The sequence below is a fragment of the Balaenoptera borealis genome (genome assembly GCF_965194805.1).
Source record: "Balaenoptera borealis genome assembly, chromosome: 20".
Lineage (NCBI taxonomy): Eukaryota > Metazoa > Chordata > Mammalia > Artiodactyla > Balaenopteridae > Balaenoptera > Balaenoptera borealis.
Genome location: NC_138879.1, coordinates 24066556 through 24079233, shown reverse-complemented (window position 1 = coordinate 24079233; position 12678 = coordinate 24066556).

Genomic DNA, 12678 nt, shown 5'->3' with positions numbered 1-12678 from the left:
AAGGGAGTCCACCGCACATCTCCCCCCTTCGCAGCTCTGCCTCCCCAGCCCCCCAGCCCAGCCGGGGCCAGAGATGATGCCGCTGGGATGCGGCTAGGTCCTCAATATAGTGTGCGCTAAAGAGTGGGTAGGGGCGCCTCTTCGGCTTTCTTCCTGGGACCTCCGACCTGGGGGGCGGAACTGGAATTGGGGAGGTGGTTAGGGAACCTTTCAAAGATGGAAGGATTGGGGGTGATTGGGAGAGAGTCCTGCTGGCCATGCCTCATTCACGCTCCTGACATCATTGGCGAGAGCTGGGGGATGGGTATGAAGAGGCCAGCTGGGGACCCCTCTAAAGCAGGAGAACCTAAAAAAAAGATGTGCCTGTTTAGGGGTGTCTTCTGGTGTGGCTGGGGTATGGAACTTAAGAATATTTGGGGAACAAGTTAGAGACTCATTTGTAGATATTAAGGATCAGATACTTGGGGATGGGTGCTAGCAAGAGGGTTTTTATTTGAGGATGTCAATTCTTCTGCCATGCCTGAGGCTCCAAGATGAACTAAAATGCTCTCCCCAAACCTCAGCATGATCGAGAGAGATGGGGTGGGGAGGCTGAGGCACTGGCTGAGAAATTTGACTATGCGGTCTCTCCAGAAGGAAGCTTTGGTGTTGAGTGATGGGGCAGCAGGGTGGTGGTGGGAAATTGCTAAAACTCTTCCACCCCGGGGGGAGTAAGTTTGCATGGGGAGGGCTGTGGTCACTGGCGACTTAGAAAAGGGTCTTGTGTTAGGGTCTGTCATGGCCAGTGGCCAGGCCCTGGTTAGAGACCCTTCTACCCGGCACAGCCAAACTGGAGAGAACTGTGCTGGAGAGCACTTGACCAGAGAGAGGGTTCTCCTTCTGGGGGCTGCATAAAGCTCTGTCTCTGTCTGTACCTGGACTCAGGGTTGGGGACATATGGGAGAATTTGGGTGTCTGGGGGAGACTTGCCTTGGGAGTATGAGATGGGATTGCAGGTGAGTGACCTTATTTTAGAGGATGTTTCCCACTGCCTCACCTCTTTCCTGAAAACCCAGGACATTGCTCTTTGTCCCTGGAACCAGGAGAGAATCATCTATACCCTGAAAGGCAGTGGGGACCCCAAGAACAACAGGATATATTTGGAGGAGAAGCCTCCAGAAGCCAGTGTCCTCCCTTCTCTATGTCCCAGCCTCCTAACAGTGCTCGACCCCAACCCCAATCTATCCAGGCCCCTGATCCTGCCAAAATCTGTGGACCCAAGAGAAGGCAATGAGGATCACTTTGCAGAGCCCCATCAACTCCAATCCCTCCTGCGCAGCTCCCCACCCCCATCACTCCAGAGCTGCAAACGTGGAAGTGGGGAGTCCCGCCTCCCCCAAACCATCCAAGATTCCATTGCCTCCCCCCGCCCCTCTCCACGCCCTCCCCCAGCTGCTTTTGTGCAACGAAGGCAAAGGAAAAAAAAGACCAAGAGAACAGAAGGGGAGGGAGCCACGTCGGCTGGCCGGCTGGCCATGGGCAGCCAGGATGAGCCGTGCGGGTGGGGCAGCAGAGGGAGACTGCAGGGGCTATAATTAAAGGGAAAATATAGAGTTTCCAGAGAGGCAGGGCTGGAGACGGCAATGGAGGGACAGGCCTTCATCAATTATCCCCACCATGTGGCAGCAACTTGTGGCCCAGTATCTGCCCCCATCTGGTGCCAGCTACTGCAGGGCAGGACTGGGGGCTGAGGTGCTGAGATGGCAGTTCCTGCCCCCTCCAGTGTGGGTCAGGGACAAGGAGCACCCCCTCCCTAACAGGGGACACGAGTCCTGCCCCTCAGAGTGGTCACCCCTTTGGAATGGTTGTCTGGGGTGGAGAGTCACAGGCTGGAGGTGAGGGTTGCTGTGACCTGCCCACCTCCCTGCTTGCTGCGTTTTTGCAGCCAGAAGTACTCCCACCTGCAGCCCCCTCCCCACATGCTCCCTGTTCAGGCCGTGCTCACTTGACCACCTTAAAGGAGATTAAGACTCAGAGACGTGTACTGGGAGTTGCTACATCACGGGCCTGTGGTTCTGAAGAATGTTTAGGGACCCCTAGGATTGGGGGGTGGGCTTTGTGCGTATGGTGTGCGACAGCCGTCACCCCAATGTCCGGTTTCAGACCTCCATCCCAGGGGTGGCGGGCAAAAGGTTTCCAAGCATCCTTTACACGTGGCATAGAGCTGAGGCCCAGGGCCTCCTCTGCCACTTTTCGACTTGAAACGCTTGGCGGGCGCCCAGCCCCAAGATGTGTCTTTAATTTCTGCAGCATGACAGTGAGAGGAAGAATGTGCTTGGGGTCTCCTCCCAGCCTGGCTGGGCCTCCTTGGCCAGAACTGAGGGCTTGAGACTTGTGGGGGGAGGAAGGAGAGCAGGAGCTGAGGCCGGAGGGGGAGGAGACGCCACCTCATCTTTAGGAAACTCTGAAGCTCTGGCTTCTTGTGGAATGTAAGACTTTGTCTGGCATTTGGAGTGGGGGGAGCAAAAGCCAAAATCTCCTCCCCCCCACCCCCAAGAAATGGTAAAGTCATCAGCACTTAGGGAAAAAAAATTCCTCAAGAAGAAAAACAGAAGGAAGAAAGTGCTGAGCTCTGAGTTCGCTCCTTCTCCAAATTTCCCCAAGTGCCCTCCCTCAATGCGCCTGTGCTCCCCAGCTCCCCCTCCCCCCGGAGCCCCTCGAGTCCCGGTCTGGACTGCATGGTGTGGCGTAAAAGAGAAGAGGCAGCCCAGGTGTTGGTGTACCTGGTGAGCAGTTTGGTCAGCCCTTTCCAGCTCTCTGGTCCCCTGCTGAGGTTCCGTTGCCCTCCTTCCCTGATCTGACCCTCCAGAATGCTCTTCTGCCCCAGACTGGTGATGGAGAGAGGGTCCCTGGGAGAGGGGTTGAGGACAGAGAAGGGGAGGGGGTGTAAGAGTGAGGCTGCAGTAAAGAACTTGGTCTCCATGTGTCCCCATCATGGAGCCCACACGGTTCGTATTGAGGATCCCTGCAGGCAGAGCTGGGGACAGACCCCAGGAGTGGGGGGGTTCTCTCTTCTTCCTTTTCCTCAGCATTGCACTTTCTGGGTCTTTTGGTCCTTAGATTCCAGGCACAGCTTTCTATGCCTCAGCCTCAACCCAAGTCCTTTGGCCTGAGATTTCCCTTCATCTCTTCATCCTTTCCAGGTTTAGAGGGGAGATGATGAATTAAGTTTGTCCGTGTTGAGTGTTAGGTGCCTGTGAGACACCCAGTCAGACACATGGAGGGAACCCTTAGGTATCTGAGTCTGGAGTCCAGAGGAGAGACAAATGTGGGACCCCTGCCTCCATAGGGTGATGGTGTGGATGGAGTTATCTCCCGAGAAAGTATGGAGGGAGGAGATATGAAGGGCTAGGACTGAGCCTTGAGGACCCTCAGGGTTTAAGGGTTGGGAAGGGAAGGAGGAGCCTGCACAGGAGATAGGACAAGAGTGGGAGAAGCAGGAGGGCAAGGAGGAGAGGATTGAGGGTGTCATGTATGCAGGGGGAAGATTGTTCTAGCAGGAGGGAGAGTTATATGTTGCAGAGAGACTTAGTATGATAGGGAGTAAAATGGTCACTGGATTAAGCAACATGGCAGTGATTGGTGCCCTAAGTGTGAGCTGTGTTGGTGGAGTGATGGACGAGGAACCCGGACTGGAGCCGGGTGAGGAGTGAGTGGGAGGCCAGGAAATGGGGTCAGAGTGCAGACAACTCAGAGGAGGAGTTTAGCTCTGAGGGGAGGAGAGCTTGTAAGATGCCTCATCCTCCCTCCCTCCTTCCTTCTCTTTTTCTTTCTTTTCTTACATTCCCCCACCCCACTCTTGTCTGTCTTTTTGTCCCTGGCCTCCCTCCTCTTTCTTTCTCATGGGACTCTGCTTCTTTCTCTGTCCTTCCTTCTCTGGAGTTCTTTTTCAGGGTGACTTTTTCGATCTTCCTCTTCTCAAATATCCACATCCAGTCCCTGCCTTCACTTCATTTTCTTCTAGAGCGAACCCTCAGTCCATGCTCTTAAAGAGAAAGCTTTATTTCAAGTCCTGCAGATCCCGTCACATTCTCCAGGGCCCCCCAGGCCAAGAGGGGGAAATTGGGGCAGAGGAACCAGGGAAGGAGCTGGGACAAGCTGGGAGAGAAGGGATGGGGCGTGGTCCTTAGGTGACATTAGGGCTCCCCAGGCCCACTCCAGCCCCACCAGGTTGCAACCAGGTCCCAACTGAGAATAATGTGCTGGATGGGGATGTTGTCAGCCTTGGGGGCCACAGTCCTAGTGTCCACTCTTGTGATCACAAGTGAGGGGTCAAAGCCCATCTTTCCTGCTGAAGTGTGAGCTCCCCAGGCAGGGACCTGTCAAGGTCATCATCAGATCACTGGACCCATTTGCAGTGTCTGAAGGCAGAGTCAATTCTTGTTAAAGGCTGAGTGAGTGAATCAACTGAATTGTTATTTTCCCCTTTCTGGCTTGGTTCACTTCTGCCCTTGTTTTATCCCATCCCCTGCTTCTTTTCTTTTTTCTATTCCTTTATCTCCCCCCACCTTTTAACTTTTTTCCTCTTCACATATTTTTCTTCTTTTTCTTAGTTCTTTTCTTTCTCTCCTCTGCCTCTGTCCCATTGGCCCACCCCTCCACCACACACTCCTTCTCCCTCCCTCTTTTTTCTCTCATATTCTCTTCTGGCATCTCTGGTGCTCCATCCATTCCTGGGGGGTGGCGGCTGTCTCCTGCGGGCATGCACTCCACCAGAGGAGAGAGCTTCAGCAGTCTAGGAGGGGGGGGATCAAGGGGAGTAAGGCTTGCATCACCACCGGCTGTCTGGTTGAAGTGTTCAGGGACTAGATGCAAAGGTTTCTTTGACGCTTGGATTTGAAAAAAAAAAAAAAAAAAAGAATGAAGGGGCAGCCTGTGTGAGCCGGAGGCACCTGTCCAAATCCTGATCTTCTTCCTTCACCTCCACTCCCATCTTCCCACAAGTAATCCTCAGCCACAGATATCTGGTGTCTTTCCTCGTCTACATCAGCCACCAGTTCTTCCTCTGGGCAAACCTGGGATTCTGGAGTTTCCTGGATGGGAAGGTGAGAAGGGGTGGATCCCACTCTGCTCAATTGCACCACCTCTGGGCAGAGCACCCCTTTGGACAGAGTCTGGCTTGGACACAGGAAGGATCCAGAATCATTCATTTAGCATCCTTATATGCCAGGCACTTTGCTAGGCACTGAGTGCCCAGTGCTTATGTCTAGTAGAGACAGACATGAATGAAGTCATGTAAATAAACATGTAATTGCAACTGTAAAGGTTAGGAAGGAAAGGAACACAGAGCTCTGAGTGGCAGGCATCCCAGGCAGGAGGGAGCATGGCAAGTTCTAGATGCTAATAAAATCCAGAGAAAGACAGTGTGGCTGGAGCACAGGAAGCAAAGGCCAGGCAGGCCAAAGAAGACACATCAGGAGTTTTAGTCTTTGTCCTTACAGCTTTGGGCCCCAGTAGAGGGTCTGAAGCAGGGAGGGTCACAATCAGGTCTGCATTTGTCAAAGGTCACCATGGTCACTCAGGGGAGCAGGCACTGAAAGATGGCTGTGGTGGAAAGTGTCTACAGCAGGTGCCCAGGTGAGAGCTGATGAGAGTCTGGACCAGGTGGAAGAGGATAAAGATAGAGAAGGGGATGGATTCAAGAGGGGTTTGGGAGGCAGAATTTATAGGCATTGGGATTAGATTGGATGAGGGAGTGTGGTGGTGAAGAGCAGGGATGACTCCTGTTCTTCTGACCAGAGAGACTGAATGGTATGGTACCCTGGAAGAGAGGAGGCTGGACGGGGACCCTGTTTAGGGAAGAAGATCCTGAGATTGGTGCCTATTGCAGACACTCTAGTCAATTCTATTCAGTGAATGGTTACTGCAGACCTCCTGGGGCCAGCCTTGCATTGGGGAGAGCTCTGGGACAACAGCTTCTGCCCTCAGAGAGTTCAGAGTCAGCAAGGGGAATAAAATAAACCCCAAAATGCCTCTCACCCGAGGCAGCACTGGCTGTGTGATCTTGAGTAAGTTACCTCATTTCTCTAAACCTCATTTCCCAATCTGTGAAATAGGGTAGTAATAAGACCTCCTTATCCAGCAAGGTAAATGGAAGCCTCCAGAGAGCTGCAAGGGATGATGAGGATGCCAGTGGGAGACAAGGGAGGTTTCCTGGTGGAGTGTGTGCTTTTGAGCTGGGCCTGGGAGGGTTTGAAATGCAAGGTTGGAATGGGAGGGAAGGCATCGCCAAACCTAGGAAGGCTGACACACACACATACAGAGAGAGAGAGAACGCACCTTGGGCAGAGGAAATGTGGAAGAGAAGGCTATAAAAGATAGGCTGGGGCCAACTTCTAGAGGCTTGGAATTCAAGGAGAGAAATTCATAATCAATTTGGGGGCCATAGAGAGCCTGTTACTGCTTTTGAGTAAGGTATGGTAGTGAGCCTTTTGCCAAGGACTTGTCCAGAGAACCGACACCTTGACAGCAGAAGAACTCAAGTTAGAAGGCTGGGGCCCGTGGGAGGAGGAGGAGGTGCAAGGTAAGTGAGCGAGCTTTGTGGATCTCGGGTCAACAAGAAAATATGGCTTGGGCACAGGCAAAGAGGTAGACCAGATGACCCCTCCAAAGTTGGTGTTCAACTTCCACTAGATCCAGAACCTTATAGTTTCAAGGTGGGAATATCATAGAACAATAGATGTTCAGTTAGAAGGAAACTTTGAGCTCATTCTGCCCTGTCCTCCCTTCTTTGCACAGAGGAGAAAACCAAGGCCCAGAGAAGGGAAGTGACCTACTTAAAGTCACACAGCTGAGATTCAGGGATTAGAGGTAAGATCTCTGCTATACTTCAGGAAGGCGGTGGGGTGGGGGGGGAGCGTGGGGGGCAGGAGCTGGAGGGGCCAGGGAAGCAGCTGGGATTGGGGGGTAGGTTAACATGATACAGGGATATGATACGGGGATCCCACCCAGACCTGGGGTTGGGGGGCAGGGCAAGAGAGTTGCTCCCCAACCCTACACTGAGCCATGTGGCTAGAGGGGGAAGGGAGCATGGTGGGCAGGGTGGAACTGCCACATGGAAGATGCTTGATGTGAACCATCTGGCCTGGGCGGAGTGTGGGCTGCAGAGAGGGGAGGAGCAGGAGACGGGAAAGAGGCCATGGTGGGCGGGTGGACGGCGGGTTGGGTCTGGGAGTGGCCTGGCCCAGAGGCCCCTACCTTCCAGACTGCTGCAGCCCAGATGCCTTCACAGCCACGGCCTGGCCTATCCAACCCGCTGACCTCATTCCCAGCTCCTCTCCCTTGCAGGCCCCCCTCTGCCTGCCACGTAGACTGAAGTCTTTAGCTGCATCTTCTGCTGGTGAGAGGAAGAGCAGAAGGACACAGGCCCCTTGAGCCCAGAACTCTGCCAGGTCAGGCAGACCTGGGGGAGCAGTTGTATTCCCTGTGTCCCCAGACCACTCTGGGCCTCAGTTTCCCCTCCCAAACCAGAGGCCCGTAAATGGAGGGGAACATGACGGTGAAGCAAGTTGGAGTGGGCAAGAAGCAAGGGAGGTCACTGAAGCCATCCCCCTGCTTCCTCAGGACTGGAGGTATAATTCTCAGACCCAGGAAGGGATTGGGCAGGACATGTTCCTCTTCTCAAACGGTTCTCAAGAAAGGGAGTTTCCTGAAGGCCAGGTGGGGGCATCTTCTGTTCTATGGAGGCTCCATCGCTCCTGCTTGTAGAGAGTGGGATTTATGGCCAGGATGGCAGTGGAGAGGCACATTGTCTCCCCTCCCTCAGGCACCTCTCAGTGACCTTTCCTTCAATCCTGGCTCCAGGCTGCAGCCTCTCCTGGGCTCTGCCTCTTGACCTTCCGCCTTCCCCTCGCCTCCCCGCCCCCCAGGTCCTGGGTCCTCTCCAGCTGCCCCAGCTGAACAGGGGGCTGTCCCGCTGCGGCTGCCTCTCCTCAAGGCGTTCCGGGCCTGTGAGTCATCGGGAGTGTCTGCTCTGGCTGTAGCGTCCTCGCCGGCGTGGACCCTCTTTCCCGTCCTCCCCCAAACGAAGGGCAGGGGGAGCCCCTCCCAGGCAGGGGGCTCTGGAGGAGGGGGAGGGAGGCCCCGTGCAAGACAGCAGTGAGGCCCTGCTCCGCCAGTGCTGGGAGGAGAGGCTTAAAGGACTCCCCCAGACTCCACCTCGCACATCACAGATCGAATTTCTTGTCCTTTCTCCCATCTCCCAGGTGGGGAAACAGGAGGGGCAGGTAGGGGAAGGCCAGGACTTTGGTGGGCTTAGGCGGCTCCTCTCCTCCATTTTAGGGCTCAGCTTTGCCAAGCTGGGAAGCCCCCCAAGCTCTTTCTGGAGGGCCCTCCCCACATTGGAGGCTGGGTCTGGCAAGAGAGCTAGAGCGAGGCTGCTGCCACTGCCGAGGGCCCCAAGGACGACACGGCCCCGCTGAGCTGGGGAGTCCGCGTCTGCAGGAAAGGAGGGGGCCGGTGCCTGGACCCTTCCCACAGGGCGCCCGCACCCTGCAAAGCTGCCTCCAGCCCCCTCCTCCTCTCCTTCCTCTCCTGGGCAGCCCTGTCCTGCCTCCTTCTCCAGTCTGAAGAAACAGCTGGGGGTGGAGAGGAGCTGGAGGGGAAGGGCTGGAGTTAGAAAAGTTTCCAATCCTCTCCTTTCCAAATGTGTCTGCTGCCCCCCACCTTCCCCCATCTCCCTCTCAGCCCTGGATTCGTTGTCTAGAGACCAGGGTCTAGGACCTGACTTGCCTAGCGACTTTGGGCCTTTTTTCACTTCCCACTGCTGAGCCTCAGTTTCCTCATCTGTAAAATAGGAGTGTGGTCTGAAAAAGTCCCTGCTGGTGAGCTTGGTCTACGATTCTCTTCCCAGTCAGACACTCAGGCACGCACACATGCACTCACCTGTACCCACCAACTCACGTGGGTCTCTCTCACACACACTCATTCACACACTCAGATATACTCCCCTTTGCACGTGCACATGGCCTCCTGCTTACTTTGGGCGCAGCAGTCCCCTACATCTCTGACAGCCGCTTCCTTCCCTCACTCCCATCACACCGCCCCTGCCTTCCTGCCCCTTTGCAGTCTCTCCTCCTGATGTCACTGGCAGGGCAAGGGCAGGAAGGAACAGTGAGATACGAGATTTGAACCTCAGAGTGTCAGACCTCTGACCCTGCCAAAGACCACTCCCACCACCCCCTCAGGTCCCTTGGCTGTTCTGAGGTTCCGTGGGAGGGGGGATGAGAAGGGAGAGGAGAGAGAGGCTCCTTCTTCTCCCGCCCTGCGCCGCCCCCCGCCCCGGAGCTGAGCTTCGTAAACATTCACTTTCCAAAATGTCTGTCCCTCCTGGGGCCTCCCTGGAAGCGTGATTATTTTCGCAGCTTGCACTGGCCATGTTGCCCCAGGTTGCACCCTTCTAGGAACTCCTGCCTGAGGGAGACTGGTCAGAGCTTGGAAAGGATTGTTCCAGGGGATGAGTTATCTGTTGGCCGGGAAAGGCGCGGGAATTGTGCAGCAGAGCAAAACCCTCAGGCCCAGCTCGACGTGGGAATAACAGCAAACGTCTGTACCAGGCTATGCCATAAGCACACATTTGAACTAATGTTCTCCTCACAAAACCCTCTGAGGTGGGTGCTATTATTGTCTCCAATTTCAGGAGAGGAGAGGGAGGCACAGAGAGGCTAAGTCAGTTGCCTGAAGTCACAAAGCTAGGACGTGGCTGAGCTGGGATTCAGACTCAGGCAGCCTGGTTCCAGAGCTCACAGGCTTAACCACTATTCTCAACAGGTCCACGAGACCCAGGATGGATGCCAGGGGGCACTCCCCACAGTGTGAAGAAGCGGCTATTTGCACAAACACATATACTTCATCTGTGTGCATGTAGGCTAAAAATCACAGCATCACATGGCTGGAAACGCACCACAGGCACCAGCTGGAAAGTACTCTAGCGGTGCCATCTCCCTCCCTCCGCCGAGGAACTACTGTGAGCTGACAGCACCACACACGTCATCCCATCTAATCCTCACGACAGCTCTGGGAGGTCAGTCTTAATACCTTCTATTAAGATGGAGGACCTGAGACCCAGAAGGGTCAAGGCATTGCCCCAAACCCCCTTCCTAAAGCTCAGAGGGACCCACGTGCTTCAACAGCCTGATCGGTCTTCTTTTTGTCACCTCCCGTGTCCCTTACTTGCAAATCAACACAGCCACTAGACCACGTACAACACCGGGAAGAATTACAGTCCTCAATCGTGTCTCAAGTGGCACTTTGCTCCTCCTTACTGACAACCCCCCAAGGAAGGTTTTATACCCATCCTGTAGGTGAGGGGAAGCCCCTTGCTGGGGACCCCCAGCGAGGAAGTGGGGAAGCTGTGACTCTGGCCACAGAGTTAGCCCTCTTCGCATCGCACTACACTACCCGCCTCCCACACTGTCACCCAGCCCAGAAGCAACCCCCCAAACACACCACATCCCCACCGAGCACACACACATGCATGTAACAGACACAGAAAAATGCTACTCATGATGCACCCCCATGATACAGGCTAAGAGTTACTTGGCATTTTCTGTATGCCAGATAGTAGCTCACTGAATGGCTCCAACAATCCTATGATGTAGGTTCTGTTAACATCCTTATCCTCATTTACAGATGAGGAAACTGAGGCTCAGAGAGGTCAAGTAACTTGCTCAGGGTCACACAGGTAGGCAGTTGCAGAAGAGATTTGAATCCAGGCTCTCAGCACTATGCTATAGCCCATCCTCTATACTGACTGGGTACTACCCATTCAGTCAGTCAGCAGCCACTACTGAGAGGCCTGTTGGGACCAGCACTGTGCCAGGCCCTAGGCACAGAGGTGAACAAAGTCCAGGTCCCCCCTGCCTCACCCACCTGCTCCTGCCTGTACCACATGGTAGATGGGGGCTATGTCCACTCTCACTCTCCTTCCTTCGCAGACAGCATCCTCCCCAGTGACCTAGGACATGTGAATCTTGGTTCTGGTTTGCATCTGACACCTAGTGAGGTGGTGCCAAAGCCTGGATGGGAGCTGAGAGGCAGGAAGATGGAAATGGAGTAGGCCAGCGGGGCGCCGGGGCGCCGGGGTGGGGCAGGGCCGAGGGTAGGGACGTCTCTGCTTCTGCCTTCATTTTGGTCTTCTGCTTCTATCTATTCGGTATCTCTCTAGCTCAGATCTTCTCCTGGCATCTCTGGCTGATTCTCTCCATATCTGTCTCTCTGTGTGTATCTTTCCGTCTCCTGTCTTTCCCTGTCCCTTCACTGCTTGTCAGCTGCTATCAGCCGCTGTGGAGACAATGGATCAGGGACTTGGGCACCCATCATCAGAGTGGACATCCACGTCTGAGCCGGGCCCACTTCCACGGGACCCATCAGCTCTGTCCCAGGACCCCTCCTAGTGGTCTTCTCTCTGCAAAGGACCACAGTCCTCTTTTCCTCAAGCCTTCCAGGCTCTTCCTGTCCATTGTCCGAAGACCAGTCTTGATATCACCAGTCTGAATGTCTGAGATGTGACCTGCCTCCCTCTTCGCACTGGGGGAGAAAGCAGTATCCCTCCCATTAAAGGTAAGAGTACGTCTCCTTGTTCAGACTTAGGGCTCCCCGAGGACAGAGACTGTGTCTCTCCCACAAGATTGGGGTTCCTTGAGGATATAACCTGTGTTTTCCCCATCAGTGGTCCATAGGTGTTGGAGGTTTCCAAGGAAGAAAGGATGGAATTATTTTACTCATAAATTTGAATTGCAAAATTAAGATTTTCACTGCAATCCCATTATGTTCTTAGTAACTGTCACATTCTTCAACATTGTACACGATACAAGGTTTGAATTTGGTTGATCAATCTTGGCAGTTTGTCTCAGGCAATATGTTTTTAATACTCTTTATGGGTTTTTGGTTATGAATTTGTGATGTGTAGTGTCCTCAACTCAAGTAAGTTAGCTGTTCAAAAGTGGCTTATTAAAGCTGAAGAAAAGTGATGAAAATAGTAACCCAAATACTACAACTGAGAACAGTGTTACAAAAGTAAATAGTGAAGATTCTGGTTCCAAAAAAAATGTAAATCTCTAAGAACTCAGACATGTATGATGATTTCACACAAGCAACTGAGAAAGAAAAGTGTAAATAGTATGATGTTGAATACCGACACTGGACTTCATCGGACTGGCTATCCGTCCCATCGTAATCCCCAGTGTGTTGTGTGTTATGAAACTTTGTCAAATAGTGGCATAAAGCCATCAAGGCTTTCACATCATTTTCAAACAAAGCACAGTGACCTTTCTGGTAAACCATTAGAGCCTTCTTTTTTTTTTTTTTTTTTCCGGAGCAGAAGTAAAATAAGCTTTCCAGGACAAAACTGATGGATTTTTTTTTTCCCCACTAAAGGCAGGAAGAAAAACAAAACTACGTAGGCAGCATTTAAAATTGCATTCCTCTTAGTAAAACACAGATACAAGTAACACTATCTGAGAAGCTTGTAAAACAGCTGTGTTATTAATGACACACATTTTTCTCAGAGCGCATGCGGAGCCAGCTTTTGGCAAATTTCCTTCATCAAATGACAGTGTTGGGCATCACGTAGTATCAATGGCATGCGTTATGAGAAAATAGTTTGGTTTTCATAAATCCTTCTATCTTATACTCTTCATT